General features: G+C 40.0%; 1 protein-coding gene across 24 annotated transcripts in view; it reads left to right on the top strand.

Annotated features, from left to right (window-relative positions):
* Positions 1–17,507, top strand: part of Magi1 (membrane associated guanylate kinase, WW and PDZ domain containing 1) — a 589,708-nt gene that overhangs the window by 208,212 nt on the left and 363,989 nt on the right. The window lies entirely within an intron of this gene.

Genomic DNA, 17,507 nt, shown 5'->3' on the forward strand with positions numbered 1-17,507 from the left:
ATGGCTGCAAAGATAGGAAGTATGAAATTAAAATGGACCTTTATTTTAAGAATGTGGAGAGAGACCCCCTGACCCTCTGGGGTCTAGCATCCTCTCCGGGGTCTGGCATTCCCTCCACCAGACACGGGGTGTGGGGGCATACATGTAGTTTAGGTTTGGGGTGGTGCCTAAGGGGCATTAGTGATGTACAGGTAGCCCATTGGTATTCATTTCTCCCCACAGGTAAATTCCTAGGGGCAGGGAAGATGACCTCAAGATAGAACCTCTTGGTTCTGCCTCTCAGCTTTTCTCTGGCTACAGTGTCCCATCTAGGGCAAAAACCTTTCATTAATGAGAAAAGTGTACCTGTTCTAACCAGCTGAAACCTAAAGAGAAGTTTATTAAGCACAAAGACTCAAGCTTGTGGAACCTAAGAGCAAGAAGAGAGGGTGGGGGACTTGAACAGGTTGGAAGAAATTAAGTAACTAAACTTCCACTGTGTGACTCTTTTTTTCTTGCCTTTCTTCTCTCTAGTGCATCTACTCCATTTTCCTTCCCCTGCAAAATGGCTGTCTCTGTTTTCACATACACATGGTGGAAAATGGTGGCCCTTGCAGCCCTGAAACATTTCAACCATAGATTCATAAGTGGATGCAGTTGACCTGCCATGTTTGTGGGTTCAATAAACTGCAGATTGCAGTGGGTATTACAAGTCATCTGGAGATTATTTAAAATGTGTGGGAGACTATATGTGGCTATGTACAAACACTAAACCATTTTATATAAGGAACTTGAGCATTCATGGATTTTGCTGAGAGGGATCTTATAATCAATTCCCTGTGATTCTGAAGGATAATTATACCTACTGTTTACATCTCCACTCTTTTCAGTAAATGACAGTCTCCAGTGGGGCCAGCTTGGGTCCTTCAGCTTTGATGGGGAAGATCATGTGTTTCTTGAATGGAAGCTGGCTTGGCACCTACCCTCATGATTTGCAGAGAAGAGAAGTTGTCAGTAGTGCAGGCCTGAGCAGCAAGCACTGTGAGGAGTGTTTGTTTCAAAAGGATTTCATACATAAGGCACAATGATTTGAACATGATTCATTACACCAGTGTGTTATCACTGTAGATTAAAGGACTCATGAGTTAGTTTGGTCCCTGAGGAGATTGTGGTTGTTTGGTTGAAATGTCATGATGCTTCCAGACTAGCTACTCTTTTCCCACTTCGTTAGGTTCATATTTAAAAAAAAAAAAATTCTAGTACTGACTTCACAGATCTAAAGAATTCAGTCTTAGCAAGATTTAACTCTGTGTTAGGGAAAAAAGAGACTTTGTTTCCTGCTTAACCATTCCAGTGCATTAACCTTTAAATGCTACCAAATCGGGCTTTTCATCAAAAGAAGGGCACATTACCAGACTTCAAAAGGTTTGGTTTAAAAACTCAGAGTCTGGTTAATAAAAGACTAATTTAGACAGAGCTGTGCTGACAAATACTTTGCAAGGAGCTCTCAGTACCCTTTCTTGTCCTTTTTTGTTTTGTGGTTCCTAATTTTGTGAACTCCTGCAGTTAAAAAGGCAGTAAGATCAAAAAGTCAAGAAGCATTTTATCTTTTGTTTTCCTTTCTTCTTAGATCACCCAGTAATCTTACACTTTTTTCTTAATTTTGAATATTGTATCTTGGTTTTTAAGTGCTTCTGGGTGAACTAAAGTAATGTAAAACTTGCTTAGCAACTTCTCAGAATTTAGAGTTTAGAACTAGTTTTCTCCCCAAAACTTATCTGCTTTTTAATAAAAGAAAGTCTTGCCTTTGGACATCTTTACATTTGCATGCTTTGACCTGAAAGCCCTGCAGTCCTTTCGTTATGTTAGTAATGATGAAAATAATAATAACCTTTCTTGTTCTCAGTAGTCTGACTTCATGAACCTGTAGATTTTTGTTTGCAGGATGCTTCCTTTCTGTGGAAAACAGAACAACGATATAAAATTTTTCCAAATTGCTGCAGCTGTACATTGTTCAAAGACTTAAAAAACTATTTGGGTTTCCTTGTTGGATTTGGAAAGTACTACCGAAATCCCACATAGTCTTCACCAGCTTTAGATCCTTAATTGCAACAGCAGGACCTTAGGGAAGGGACACCTGGGCAAAAAGGCTCCTAGCAGTTTCTGTTCCATTATTTAATGTTTAATGGGCCCCTAGGCTGCTTTCTGAGGCCATAATGAAGAAGATTTTTGTGGAGTTAAGAATGGAGCAACTTCCTTTCAGAATGAAAGTGGCTTGCTAAGTTTGTGTTTAGAGACTCCGATTTTATTTGTGAATTCTCCCTTGAGTGGCTGGTTGATTTAAGTCACTCAAGTGTCAAATGAGAGTTATGTAACTCTCTTAGGATTGGCTGAAAGACTGAATGATACTCAGTAATATGCAGAAGCAAAGGGCCTTGTGACCAGGTGAAAGTCATACACCTCCTGAGTGTAGCACAGAGGAGGGAACTTTTATGATTATCGAGGACTTCAGGTGTAGCCTCCAGGAGTGCTGATCCCAGGAAGGGGGCTGTCCTGGTGGAACGGTGACCAGGGACCTGTGCTTTGGGACTGAAGCCACCTTGCTGCTTCTCCTGATACTTTGTTTTCTTCCTTTTCCACTGATAAGACATTTTGGGTCTATTAATCATTTTTAAAAATTTTGTCTGTGAAATTTGTAGTTCTTTGGGAATAAATAATCTCAACTCCTATTACTGCATTCTCACCAAGCAACACTTAATAGTGGAGACCCCGCTGGGCTGATGAGATGTGGCTTCAAGGATGCCTCCTTTGCTTAGAACTGATGGAATGTGAGATGCTTCAGTTTGGTGTGGGTTCAATGCAGAGAAAAATGGAAAATGGGAGTGATTTAGAGAGAGATATGGAGCTGATTTCGTTTTCAATGCAGAGGGTTATGCGTGGGAAATCCATCCGAGCTGTTCATGGGCCTCAGCAATGCAGCTGGCAACTCTTCAGGAGTAAGCTTGGGTAGAACAAACTACAAAAACAGCTCCCTAAGTAGTTGAAAGGAGTCCTGGAACACACACAAGGAAGTGTGGCCCTTAGCCATGTGCCTACTAGCAGCCCCTTGAGACTAGGAGCAGCCACTGTGGTGGCGAATGCATGGCGTCAGGAGTGAGCCAGGGTTGGAGTCCAGGCTGTTGCTGAGGTTGTAGTGGTGCCTCCCATTTCCTTTCTGAATATCAGCAGTGTTACTGCAAGGTTGGGATAAGAACACTCCTCTTGTGGGACAGTTGTGTGACTCCTACAAGAAAACCCTTTGTAAAACCTTGAATTACTGGAGAATATCAGGATTTCATGTGAGCTTTATTGGGGACAGTTGAGTGAAAGTGTGTATTAACTACTCATCAAGATTCTGGTTTAACCTTAAGGGAACTTTTAAAGGGGTCTAAACATGTGAGAGAAAAGAAACACATGTAATCTCCAGACTTGCAGGGACCTGCGGGGAGGATTCCCTAAGGATCAAGTCCAAATAAACTCTTTCCATAAGTGCCCAGAACTTTCCTGTTGGTCCCGCATTCTTTATACTTGGTTTTAGACGTACTCAGCTTCTTGTTTGTTTGTCTTGTGGTGCTGGGGATTGAAATCAGTGCTTTGGCACTGATCTGCAGTCCAGCCTCCTTTTATGCTTTTATTTTCAGTATAAGATCTCACTGAGTTGCCCAGGTGGGGCTGCAGATTTCAGTCTTCCTGCCTCAGCCTTCCAGAATACTAGGATCACATGTGTAACCCACTGTGCCCAGCTGTATTTCTTGAATTTGCTAAGCTGTTGTGCTTCCAGGCCTGTGCATATGATATTTTTTTCTGCCTATAATATCTTTTCTATCCATATTTTAATGTCTAACTCCTGCTTTACCTTTCAGCTCTGTTTTCACATCCATTTTTACTTTTGTTAACCACCCAAGGCCAAATTAGGTGTCCCATGTTCCTATCACACATATACTCTGGCTGTTGACTGTTGTTTTGTAATTAACCATTCATCCATCTGCCTGCTGTCTGTGCTGTCCTAGAGGACAGAGAGTGTGCTCTGTTTGCTGTCCTGTCTCTAGCACCAAATGTAGTCCTAAGTTACATGGAACCTTTTTTAGGCCTATAAATAAATGATGGGTGAGAGTTAGTTCTCTTGTCCCTCAAGTTCAGTGTGTTTTTAGATTCTATTTTAAGTTTCTGAGGTTCCTAGAACCAACTAAACATAACATCTTTGTTTTGACAGTAGACTTTTCACTAAAAAATGGCAGAACAAGGCTTTGCAAGTTGAGTTTATCTGCCAGCAATCCTGCTGCTTTCAGTGTTCTGCTGGGCAGATTCTGCTGGCTTGTACATGCAGGATGTCTTAACAGCTAGGGCTGCACCTGAGGCTGCTTGTCTTAAACTCATGCGTAACACCCCAGCTGGACACTCCTGCAGGGTTGCGTCTGTGAGGTTTTGCAGAGAACATGGTTTGGGGGGAGGAAATAGGCCAGTGCTGATGTTGCTGTAGCTTTCTGCAATCATGTAACTTGAAATATGAGTTTGAAGGGAAAAAAATCTGATTTTCTCTAATAAAATGTCCTGGGCTTCTGGTTCACTAGGAGATATATTGACTGGAAACTTTTTAAGTAGGAAGATCAAAGATAACACAAGAAGAGGGGTGTGTCAGGCAACAGTAGAGGGTTCTTGGGCCAAAGGAATTACGCTTGATACCGCTGTATGTCTCTGTGAACTTTTGGACATGTTTAGTCAGCAAAATGACTGTTGTGGTTTATTCATTTGAATATGGGTAAAGAGAAATATTTTGATCTGGTCTGCAAGGCAGAGTAGAATTAAAGAGATGTTGATTTCAGTGCCTTGCTCATTTATCTCCTTCATGTAATAAATATTTACTGAGGGTCGTTCCTGCCAGGCATTGTTGCAGGGTTAGACATAAAGCAGAGAACTAGGGACCAACTTTTTATAACATGTTTCATTTTTTGTAATGATTTGCAGTATGTCACTGAGTTCTGTCCTAAATAAATACCTTGGCACAGTCTGTTGTGTGACTGGAAAGGAAGGAAAGGAGTGCAGTGTGGTGTTAATCTGTTTCTTGTCAACATTTACTTTTTATCTGCGTTTAAGTCATGGTTTCTCAACCTGTCACCTGTTTTGGCTCCATCGGTAGTTTGATTGTATTAGATTAAGCATACTAACTTCTCCTTCACTCTGGGAGTAGGTGAGATTGGGAATGACATGGAATTAATTGATGAACATTGAACCGGTAATTGAGAATCTCCTTTCTGTAACTGTGAGGACAGCACCCTCTTGTGGGTGACTGTACTTCTTACCATTATTCCTCAAAGACCTGCTTAATTAAAAATTATGTAGCCCTTTCATATAGGCTTAAGTTGCATCTTAAATAGGTATATTGAAGAGTAATGTACTACACCAAATTAATGTTTTTAACATTCACAGTTCTGTGCTTTGAATAGATTCACAGTATTCTTCAATCATCATGACATTCTTAATTTAGAATATTTTTATCTTCTCTAAAAGTAACCCTATATCCATTACTGGTCCTTCTATGACTCCTCCCATGATACCTGTGGCCAACCACAAATCTTTTTGTTTGTATAGATTTGCTTATTATGGGTATTTCCTATAAAAGGAGTTCTGTAATACACAATATGATCTTTTGTGGTTAGCTACCTTTGCTTATATCTGTACTGTATTCCTTTTTGACAAATAATATTCTACTGCCTGACTATATATTTTATTTATCCATTAATCCTCTGTTAGATATTTGGGTTGTTTCCACTTTTTTTTTTTTTTGTACTGGAGATCAAATGAACTCACAACCTCGGACTTGTCAGGCAGATGCTTAGGCTGCTGAGCTAAAACCCCTGGCCTTGTTTCCACTTTTTGACTTGTCATTAATAAAACTATTTTTGTATCTCAAGGTTGGGAAACTTACTTCTGTTGTTAGTTTTTGTTTCTGTTATACAGGTCAGTTTCGATCCTTTATATTCTCTGTCACCAGAGCCTGCCTCATGACGGAATCTGTTATGAGAACTTGGGAGACAGTATTTGTCTTGGTTACTTTTCTCTGATTGTGGAAACAAAATACCTGACTCCCAAAGTGAAGCAAGGAAAGGTTTATTTATCTTATACTTTTGGAGGTTTCAGTCCATATTCAGCTGGCTCCAAGGCAGGGTGGTGTGGCTGAGGGGCAGCCATAGCCATCTCTGGTGGCAGCAAACAGACAAAAGGGCAAAAGGGAAAAGCAAGACTCCTGCCCTTCCTTATATAGTATATCAGCTCCGCCCCTGGGTGGGTGTAGCATGCATACCACCAATCCCAGTGTTCGACAATGAGCCAATCACAAATGCTAGATTCAGCTGTGTCCATGACTGCCTGAGGCTTGGAGGGCGGGGTGATCCTAACACAAACAGTAACAATACTCATACCTCAGACACAGGGAGGTCTCTCTAAATGTTAATTGTTGCGGTTATTGAATATAAATACAAATCAGCTTCACTAAAATATGGTCCTTGAACTTATGGAGATTATGCTCTAAACCACTCGTGGTGGCAAATGCCTGTAATCGCAGATACTGTGGTGCTGAGGCAGGAGAATGACAAATCCAAGGCTAGCTTGGCAACACAGTGAAACTTTTCCTCAAAGTAAACCATAAAAAAGGACTGAGAACATAACTCAGTGACAGAATGTTCCTAGGTTTGATCCTCAGTACCACATTTAAAAAAGATTATTCTGTAAGAAACTCCATTGTGAAAACTTTGGCTATCACAGGGTTGGAGGAGTACCTAAGGCATAGATAGAGGGCCTGCCAGGTGTAGGGTATGCTGCCCCATCTCCCCAACCACAACAGCAAGAACAACAAAGTGCAGGAACTATTTTTGCAGGCAGATGTTTGGAGGAAAAAAATTTAGTAAAGTGAATCTTTCATTTAGTGTTCGATATCATTCTTATTTTACTTTTTGCTGAAAATATCCATATTCTTTCAAAAATTGCTTTTGCTCTCTTTGTTTTTGGAAAGTTTAGAAAAGCTCTGTGGTTTTCTGTTTGCTACTATAACAAGGGAGCACCAACTTGGTGCCTTAGTATGAAGGAACTTGTCCTCCAGTACTAGCATCTCTCGGCCTGACTATGACAGGTCACACAGGGCTGAAACCCTGTTCTGCTTGGAAGCTCTGTTCTATCCTGGAAGCTCTGGTGAGATGTCTTTGCCTTCTCCATGTCCAGGGCTCCTTCCCTCTATTTTCAAAGCCAACTGTGCTGCATGGCTCTGTGCTTCCTGCTGTGGGACTCTTGACGTGGTAGTAGACCTGTCCAATAATATTATTTTAAGGTCACTTTAGTTAACGTCTCTGCCTATAATTTGCCATTGTAGCATGACATTCATAGGTTCTGGGGATCAGTATGTGGACATTTTTGTGGAACTACGTTTCCCAATTATAATTTCTGTTAGGTAAGATTGAAAAGTATTTCCTTTGGTAGTTATGGTCCATGTGTTAAACAGATGTGAGATACATTCCATTTCCCCAGAACTCCTTGAGATAGTAGTGCAATCTGCCCATGGGTCCCCTCTGTGTCTCAGAGTCTAGTTTTATAGGGTAACCTTGTGTTTGAAGTGAAGAGATCTTCAGACTGATGTTTAAGCCTCCCAGTGGGCCTGGGAAAGATACCTGAACCGTCTGTTTTTGTGGTTTTCAGGATCAGGGTAATGGAAATTAGGAAAGAAAATGGAGCTAAAACATTCAGTAAGTGATTTTCATGGTCATTGTTATTAGGATTGCCACTAGGGTTGGCTTAAAGCTATTTATGATCCTGTAACAGCTTCTCAGGCATGAGATGAACACTGAATTGTATATACAATGTAGTTTAATGTCTAGTCAATTTCATATATCCCTGGTCTTTGAAAAGCTGTAGTTACTATATAATTTATATAACAGTTTATTTCAATAAACCTATTTCTGGGAAACAAAGTAGTTTTAAAAAAACCAATTCCACTCTTATTAGGCTGCATGGGGCAGCTGTGAAGACAGAACTCTCCAATCCTCAGAGGATCCGTAAGCTCTCAGCTCCTGTGCCTGCCATGGAGGCCTCCATACCGCAAGATTCCTGTGATGGTCACGATCTCTGTGAGGATGCTGTGTGCAAGCACCATTCTGTTTTCCATTCAGTCTTACAAAGATAAAACATAGAAAGCTGTGAAGCACAAACACCAAAAAATGAATCATGATCCCAGCCTGAAGGGAGAATAAACCAGGCAGCATGCGTGCCTCCCTCTGCCCCGCGTGAATCCGCTTCCTCCCCACCCTGGACTATTTGCCGCCCGGCCTTCATTCATTCCCCTGAGTGTTTACAAACAAGTAACATGGGATTTTAAAAGACGCCATGGACCTATCCACCCATTAGATTGAAGTGAAGATTTATTTTAAATATTTACAGTCATTTTTTTAGAAATGGATACATCCTTTGAAGTGGAAACCGATTCAGCTGTTCAGTTTCTGATGCTGTGCAATCTCGAGTATGAGAATTAAAAATTTCCATGACAGTTAGTACTCCCCCCACTGTTTCTTCTTTCTCTGGTTTCGGATCTCCTTTTCCATTCTTTAAATCTCCTCAGCCCTTCGGTGCTGTGGCATGTCTTCGCGCTGGGAGAATAGGGTTAGAAGTGATAGGTTTGAGAGGGGAACTTGCAGAAACCCTCGCCTTTGTTCTGTCTCTCCTGATGGCACATTTCGGTGACATTTCTGTCTGAGTTGTCATTGCCGCCTCTCCTTCAGGTTTGCCACATGAGAGGAAACTGAGGACCGCACTGCAGATGTCATCTTTTCACGTTAGTGTCTTTACTTGCGTGCTAAGAAATGCTGCTAACACACGTAACTGATAACAGATCTAGCTTGAAAGAAAAAGGTGAATTTCGCGCTACTGCCTTAGTGTAACAATTTGTCACTTTCAAATGACACCCTCTCTTGGAGATCTTCTGGGAATTAAAATTGGCCTTCTGAGAGGTGACCAGTATTCACTAGACTGTGACTTAACAGAAGACTTCGTTTCCCATGGATAACTGCTCATGTATATGGACATATAAATGACAAACAGACTTTTCCTGGGAAGGGACACAGGGTATCAGAGGAGAGGATATAAATCTATCAAGTGATTATAAAATTTTTGCTTTTAAAAAGCAGATCAGCTTTCCCTTTCCAAAGGGCAGTATTAAATCATCTCATGGCTCCTTACATCGGACAGCATAGGTAAACGAAACCATGTTGCTGACTTGAGATCCATGTGTGTCAGGTGCTCTAGTGGTGGCATCACTCCTGGCTCTGCATGCATTGGGCCAAGCCCTTTAGAAACTGATGGGAGACCCTTGTATGTATCTCTGAGGCCAGGTCATGTCTGTTTGTGTGCATATATGTGGAGAAGCGTGCTGAGCCCAGGATGTGATGAAAGAGGTCATCCTGGCAGTCCTGTGCCACAGCATATACTTAATCATGGGGAGGAATGAATGTGGCTAGGATAGCTTTCCTTGGGGAATTGTAGTGTGTAACTGAGCACGGCAGAACTTTCTAGAAAGTCAAAACATGGTTATTTCATTGGTTGAATGAATTCCTAACTGGATACTGTTGACATTTTCTTGGGGTTTGTCTGTTGTTTGAGGGTCTGGGAGGCGCAGCCACTCTGTGCCTTGTAGAATGCTCACAGTGTTCCTGTCACCACCCTCCCATCACTGTGGGGCTTTTCTAACTGTAACAACTAACAACCTTGCATGAGTCTCCTGCAGGGTGACTTTTCCCACCCAGTATGCCACCTATGGGGGCAGTCATGTACTTATCACTGCTGGTTCAAGCCAGTGAGAACATAATACTTTGAATTCAGAGCCCCTCAGCAGCAAGACATGGGAATTGTTGGCCCATCGAGAATGTGTAATGTTTTAATGTCTCTGGACATTGCCATGTCGCTAGGGAACATAATTGCCCCCAGGTGAGAACTTACAGGTCCATTAGAATCTTTGGAACCCTGCTAGTATGTGAGTTGCTTGTCTTTTTAAGTCACAGAAGTGAAGACAGATTTTAACTGACTTTATTCATGTTTGTATTTTTCTGCCTGGCAAGTTTTGAGAAGATGGGCACGCAATGTCATGAAGTGGTTCCAAGTTTGAATTCAGACTCCTTGATTTGACTGGTCTTGGCAAGTTGCTTTCCCGCCGTTTTCCTAGCGTGTGCCATTCCAGGAATGTTCTCCATCTTCTGGGTGTGTAGTGAGGACACCTAGGTCCGGAAACCCTGTGTGTCGGCTGGGATGTTCTGTTGTCTCCCTTTTACCACTTCCTACAACTTCAGGGCTGTAAGTCATACAGCTTTTGTAGGACTTGAAAGAATATGGTGTTTAAATTTGCCTAATATTTATGTAAGTACTGAGAAATATTTTGATGGGTGAATAAATGATACCCAGGATATAAATTGCTGTGCATGGCTGTTTAATTATGATGTTCCCAGATTCATGAATAGCACTGTCCTAGTAGTAGATGAAATATACTGCTTCCTTCCTGTGTGTCAGGCTTCTCACTAAGATATATGTAAAATTCAATCACAAAAAATAAAAAGGAAACGAGATGGGTGAGGGTGTAGCTCAGGGTCCCAGTGCTGGCTCAGCTTATGTGGATCCTGGGTTACACAAGGGTCTGGGCTGACCTGAAACAAACTGGGGGATGGGAACTGTTGTCTTTACTTACACATTGTGCACAGGGAAGCCCAATCATATGTCACAAATCCCTGATCAGGCAGGCAGGACTTAATGCCATCTGTTCCTTGTCTTTCAGGAGACCTTATGTAATAAACTAGTGATGATGAACTTGAATTTGTTTTCTCTTATCTATTTTTTTCCCTTGACATGTAGCATGTCTCCTGTCCGAATCACTCTCTGAATTCTGTATAGACAGTCACTAAGCCTTGAAATAACTGTCAGAGCAAGTAGGTCCCGTTACTGTCTGTTTCACAGGTGGGACTATTGATGTAGGCACACAGAGGCTAAAGCACCACCCTAAAGTCATGCAGCCAGTGGTGTATTATCTAAATGTTGGCTTCTAAAAAGTAGAATGTTTGCTTTCATAAATAGTAAGTTTAGAATCAGGAAAGTCCTTTAGTTTTTGGCATTTTTTAATTTTTATTTTTAAAGGGTAAAATTATACAGTACAAAACAGATCATAAGGTAACAATGTAAGAGACACAGATTTCAAAGCAAGACAGCCTGTGATCTTCATGGTCTATCATACTGTCTCTTGTTTTCTTCCAAATAGTTGTCTGTATTTTCACATACAATGAATTCATACAAAACAAAATAATATAGAACTGATCAGAACAGGATGATGAAGGCATTTTAGGTCTTCAAGACCAAACAGTAAGGAAGTCAACAATGGCTGCTATAATGTCTTTCATTCTCTTCAAAATAGCTGTCCATACTGTCATGTATGTTGAAATTAAACAAAACAAAACAGACTAAAATCACTCTCAACAAAGAATAATAGTATTGCTGGATTTCACATCATGATGCTAGGAATCAGCATTGGGAACCTTAGTGTCTCTTTTTCTTCAAAGTAGCTGTTCATTTCACCGTGGATTATGTTATTGATTCTCATAAACTTTTTAGAAGTTCTATGCATGCATGAGTTTCTACATATATACTTATCCTTTCTATAGTAGAGGGAAAGACAAAACAAAACAAATTCCTAGAAAAACACGAAATGAAAAGACATATAAACAACAATAGCAAAGAGCCCAGCACACTGACAATATCAAAACAAGGTGGTATGAGCATAGCTAGGGTTGTTATTTCACATAATGATCTTCAAGGATTCCTTAGATCACCATACAAAATATGCACCATTGTTCCAATCCTATGAATGTTAACTATTTTGTTCCACGAACTTATAGTTTGTAGCACAATCATCTTAGCTATCCTAAGTGTGCTTATACAATTTTAGACATTTTTTCTTTTCCCTTTTTCTATTTCCTCATTTTCCCTTAGATATTATTTTTCCCCTTTAATCAGATTTTTATACCTTCACTATAATTAGCGAGTTGTTTTTTTTATCTTACGTACTCTTACCAGTTCTTACGCTAGGGAGACTGTACAGTGTTTACACGTGTGAGTTTGATTTGTTTCACTTACGGTATGGTCTTGAATTGCATCCATTTACTTATAAATATCTCAATGTGATCATTCTTTATATTAAAGTAGTACTCTATTGTATAAAAGTACCACATCTTTTTTATCCATTCCTCAGTTGATGGGCATTTAGGTTGTTTCCAAGATCTGGCTATTACAAATTGTGCTGCTATAAACATGGGTGCATATATATCAGTGTGGTCCTATTAAAGAGTTTTTGCATGTCGAAAGAAATCTCCAGCATAGCCAAAAGAAAACCCACAAACTGGGAAAAAAATCTTAGTGAACAGATCCTTTAATGAACAGAAAAAATCAGATCCCCAAAATTCAAAGACTCATTCCAAAAAGGGTATATCACTGTGGTATGATTTTTCAATTCTTCTGGGAATATGCCCAGAAGTGGAATAGCTGGGTCGAATGGGACTTCCAATCCCAGCTATTTGAGAAACCTTCAGACTGATCTTCACAGTGGTTGCACTAATCTACACTCCTACCAACATTGCAGGAGAGTTCCTTTTTCCCCACAGCCTCTCCAGCATTTGTTGTTGGTAGTTTTCTTTCTCTTGGCCATTCTTTCTGGAACGAGATGGAACCTCAGTATTGTTTTAATTTGCATTTCTCTAATGACTAATGATGCTGAACATTTTTTCATGTATTTATTCGCTATTTGTATTTCTTCATCTGAGAACTGTGTATTCATCTCAGATGCCCATTTTTGGAATGGGTCTTTGAATTTGGGGGATCTAATTTTTAAAAATCCTTTTATGTTGTAGACAAAAGTCCTTTGTCTGAGGGACTGAATAGCATGAGATCCCAGTTATTGATTCTGTGAAAGTATTTTGCATGTGGTTTGATTCTTGTTCATGAATTCTCTACCTACCCCTATTGACATTTAGTTATGTTTTAAATTTTCTGTTCATTCTTCCCTTTGTCTGTCCCAGCCCACCTACCCACATCCTCTTTGGGAGGACCTGTAAGGTGCCCAAGATGTGCATTAGGAACTCTAAGAAGACCAAAGGAGGAGGTCCTGTTCATGGGGGTGGGGGGGTATAGTAGGAATCATGAGCTTAAGGTGTGTGAATGCAGCACCCGTGGTGGTGATAAATGTGGCTGAGATGCAGAAGGGAATGGTCAGGATCAGAATGGAATGAGTCTTTGTTCATGAATCACACAAATGTCTTTCAGCTGTTCCCGGCTGGAGGCTGTGGATTCATGCTTTATATTAAATCTGTGGTTATTTTTGGGGCATGGGGAGGGCACCATTTTTTGTTCCTGTGATGGTGTTTTTTTTTTTTTTTTCATTATTATGCCTGAAAGTTGGCATTAATTATTGTAGAGTTCTGCCTGCCCAGAGTTTTCCTACAGCTGCCAAGAAACCAAATTATGTAGGAGAGTCAGAAAATCATCCTAGATGTGTTCTATTATCAGTTAGAAATCATTCTGCAAAAGCTCATGTCCTATTTATAATTTAATATGTTTGACAAGGAGATGTTTTTCATTGTGTGTTTAAATAAGAGTTACTACTTTTTATGTAATGGTATCTTGGCTCATGAACATAATTCTTTCCACAGTTCTGGTTACAAACCGAATTGGTTGCAAACCAAAGCAAATTCAATGGTTAGGTTCATTGTTAACTTTAGGGGGAATTTAGATTCAGTCCGTGACCAGTTCAATCTGCAACCAGAATTGTGGAAAGAAGTAAGTTGGTGAACCAAGTTACCACTATATACAGAGTTTGCCAAAAATATATCCACACCTCAAGAAAAGGACAACTTGTATAAATACTTGTGCTAAATTTATTGAGACATCATGAGATTATCACCTTTGGCCTCTACAGTTATAAGAGATCCTCAAAGTGGTGGCCCAGAGTGTCCATGGTGAGTTGCTAGTTGGATAACCTTGGTCACTGAGATTGCTGTGCCTACATTTTCAGTTACTTCTCTAAGTTCTATCGGTGTAGAGGCTTTTATGTGATACATGGCATCTTCTAGTGTTCCCTATGTGAGGGTAACACTACTCGTAGAAACTTCATACTATTTTTCTTTTCCTAAGATGGGTATACATTTTTGGAGAGCATAATACAAGTTATTTTTAAAAAGTTTCCTGGGACTCACAGACCAGGAAAAGAAGTTTGAAAACATAGCTTCCATCCTCTCACTTTATTTGTTTTATAAACATGAATATTTGCATAACTTATTTTAAATTGAATGTGGAATTTAATTAATGTAAGGTAAAACATTTAGAAGCCTTAAAAATCCCGGCTGCCTGCAGTAGCATTTCCTGGAGAGGGTAGTACAGAATGTGGTGTGGTTTTCATTCTTGCTGTAGCACCTGTGGAGAAGATAGGGAATAAGTGTTTATCTTTCAAGGCAGTGGTGGTAAACTGAATTTAAGGGTGGTGAAAACAGGTATTCATGTAATAATTTATTGAATACATTTTGGGTACACTGTATGTTGGGGATTTATGCTTTATTTCTTTTATGGAAACACATTTTCTTTAATTTCTTTATTTTACAAGTAATATAAGGCCATCAAAGAAGAATTTAAAAATGTTCTGAGAAATACTATATTTGGACTAGGAGTGTAGTTCATTGGTAGAATGTTTGCCTATCAGGTGTGAGGCCCTGGGTTGATTCCCAGGACTGCGTAAACAAGCAACAAAAGCAAAAAACAGTAGCCATACTACTTAGAACCACAATTAATACTTTGGTGTACATTAGTGAGCATGTTTCAGTTTGCATGTAGACTGTTTTTTTTTGTTTTGTTTTTTTTGGTGCTGGGTATCTAACTTGTAACCTTGTGCTTACCAGGCAGGCACTTGTGAGGCTGAGCTAAATCCCCAGCCCTGACTGTTTCCTTTAATGGCATGCTATCTGTTTGCATAGCATGCATGGTTCACCAAAGTAAGCAACAGTTATGTTTGATTTTCTGCTGGATGGGGAACAGAAGTGGATACTTTACTATATCACAAAATCTCAGAAATTATAGGATAAAAATCCATTAGAGATTAATCAAATCTTTGTTATCAATGTGTTTCTTTATAAGAATAACAGAATTATAGCTAATTTTTTAGCATTACTATATGCTAGGTGATAGAACTGTGGGGGAGGACCGGCAGCGGCTGAAAAGATAAGAAGTATGAAATATAAATGACCTTTATTTTGAGAATGCGGGGAGAGACACCCCCGACCCCTTGGGGTGTGGCATTTCCACCCCGGGGCTGGCGATCTCTCCATGAAACTTGGAGTGAGGCACATAAGTAGCCTTGGCTTGGGGTGGAACCTAAGGGGGGCATTAGGGATGCACAGGTAGCCCAGTGGTCTTAGTTTGGTGCCAGAGGTAGATTCCTAAGGGAGGGGGAGAAAGGAGCTCCTTGGCTTTACCAGCTACAATATCCAGCCTGGGCCAAAACCCTTTCACTAGGCAGTATGTACTTTAAGTGCATTGTCTCATTAAATATTTTACTAATAGTCCATGAAGTTAATGTTTTACCCTGATTTCATAAATGGGGAAACTAAAGGTTACAAAGTTGAAGTAATTGACTTATATGCTCCACTGCAGAGACAGAATTGAAATGTGGGCCTTGGTAGTGCCAGAGACTCACCCCTTACTGTCTTCCTACAGTGCAAGGCAAATTAAGTGTACCTTAGCACCACTTGATGGGCATAGAACATGCATGCCCAGTAGCAATTGGTCCTTTGGTTGAATTTCTTGGCCTCTTAAATCTTTTGTTCTGGGTACATGCTCACCACAGAGTGGGAAAACACTATGAGTCCACCATTTCTCTTGGTGGAGCAGATTGAAAGTCAGGGTTAAAAGTGGTACGCAGAGTATCCAAAAACCATGTGGACCAAAGCATGATAGGCTGTAATTTATTATTATTATTGTTTTAGGGCACAGAGGCTAGTTATGAAGAAGTGTGTAAACACTCAGTATAAATCCTTTTCCCTCAAAATCTGTGCATTCAAAATATGAAGGCATTTTCCCCATGATAATATCATCACAGTCTTGGGCTTCAAAAACTATCCAGGAGGCATTTGGGACAAAACTGTACTCATTTAAAATTTTTTTTTAAAAAATCTACAGATAAAATAACATCGCAGGGAGTCTGTGGAGCAGTGGTGTTGTCAGTATCTGTTATGCTTTTGAAAGCAACATGAAATACCATAACTACCATTTCACTGTTTAGGACTTCTGTGTTTGTGTAAAGCAGAGTTTTGATTGAGCTGGAATTAATATGTCAGATGTAGGAATTTATAACAATGAAAAATTTTTACCTAGAGCAAAGCTTTCAATTGCCATTTTGTTAAAATTTTTATTAGCTAGAGAGACTTGGGTTAGGAGGACAGATGCCCACCTGACACCTAGTTATGGGATCAGGTAACATTAGGGAATCTGTAGTGAGTAATTTTTACATCAGAGCTATTTGTTTAGCCTTCAGAATCTTCGCTTCGCCTTGTGAGTTTCTTCATATTTGCTCTTTGAAAGAAATTGTAGCTCATTTAGCAAGCGTAAGTAATTCATATTAAAAAGAAAATACAATGGGATATAAAAATTTTAAATCTTTGAATCTAATTATAAAAAAATCATTAAAATTAATGACTTAAGTATAATTAAGGCATAGGCAGTTTCATCAAGGGATCTGAGACCTGCGTAAGGCAAATCAGAACACAGTTGCATTTTCCTTCTAAATTTTTCATGTTTCCTGGAAGACAGTCGCGTGAACTTCTAAAGTGTATGCAAGTTCAAAGGTATTTGTAGATTAGGAGTCCAACATCTCTGTCTGCCTGAAGTGAGTGAAGTTTTTCCAAGCATGTCTACACAGTGGTATCATGTAGCAGGTCCTATTGCCAGAATATTACTAGTTTATCTGACAGTGATCCTGCCCCAACTCTTTTCAGTCCTTTATTCACTGTTGGCTAGAGTTTTAGCATTATTCTTTGGTCATACTAGTTCATGATTACTGGGGGTTATTTTTTTAAATTTTGCGGTTCATGGAGGTAAATCTGACGATAGCTATCATTTAAGGTGAGCTACTTTGATCTGCTTTATTTCCTACAGCCCTACTTGGTAGGTAGGGTTCCCATTTACAGATGAGGAAACTGGGTCTTCAGTAATCCCGTGATGTTGGCAGACCTCATGGACTGTGCCCTTCCTGAGACCTTCTTTGCTTTGTGCTATCTTCACCTCCCACCTCCTTCAGTTCCCTGCTCCTCCAATGGTTTCCCTTCCTTAAATGCTGCTGGTCTTAACTGCTCTCTCTTCACACATCCTTGCCAGACTGTTCAGTAATCAGCAACTTGGTCATAAAATCCAGCTCTGCAAATGTGTCTTACCCCAAA

The sequence above is a fragment of the Cavia porcellus genome, unplaced genomic scaffold, assembly GCF_034190915.1.
Source record: "Cavia porcellus strain 051 isolate PalLab524CR breed Dunkin Hartley unplaced genomic scaffold, mCavPor4.1 scaffold_10, whole genome shotgun sequence".
Classification (NCBI taxonomy): Eukaryota; Metazoa; Chordata; class Mammalia; order Rodentia; family Caviidae; genus Cavia; species Cavia porcellus.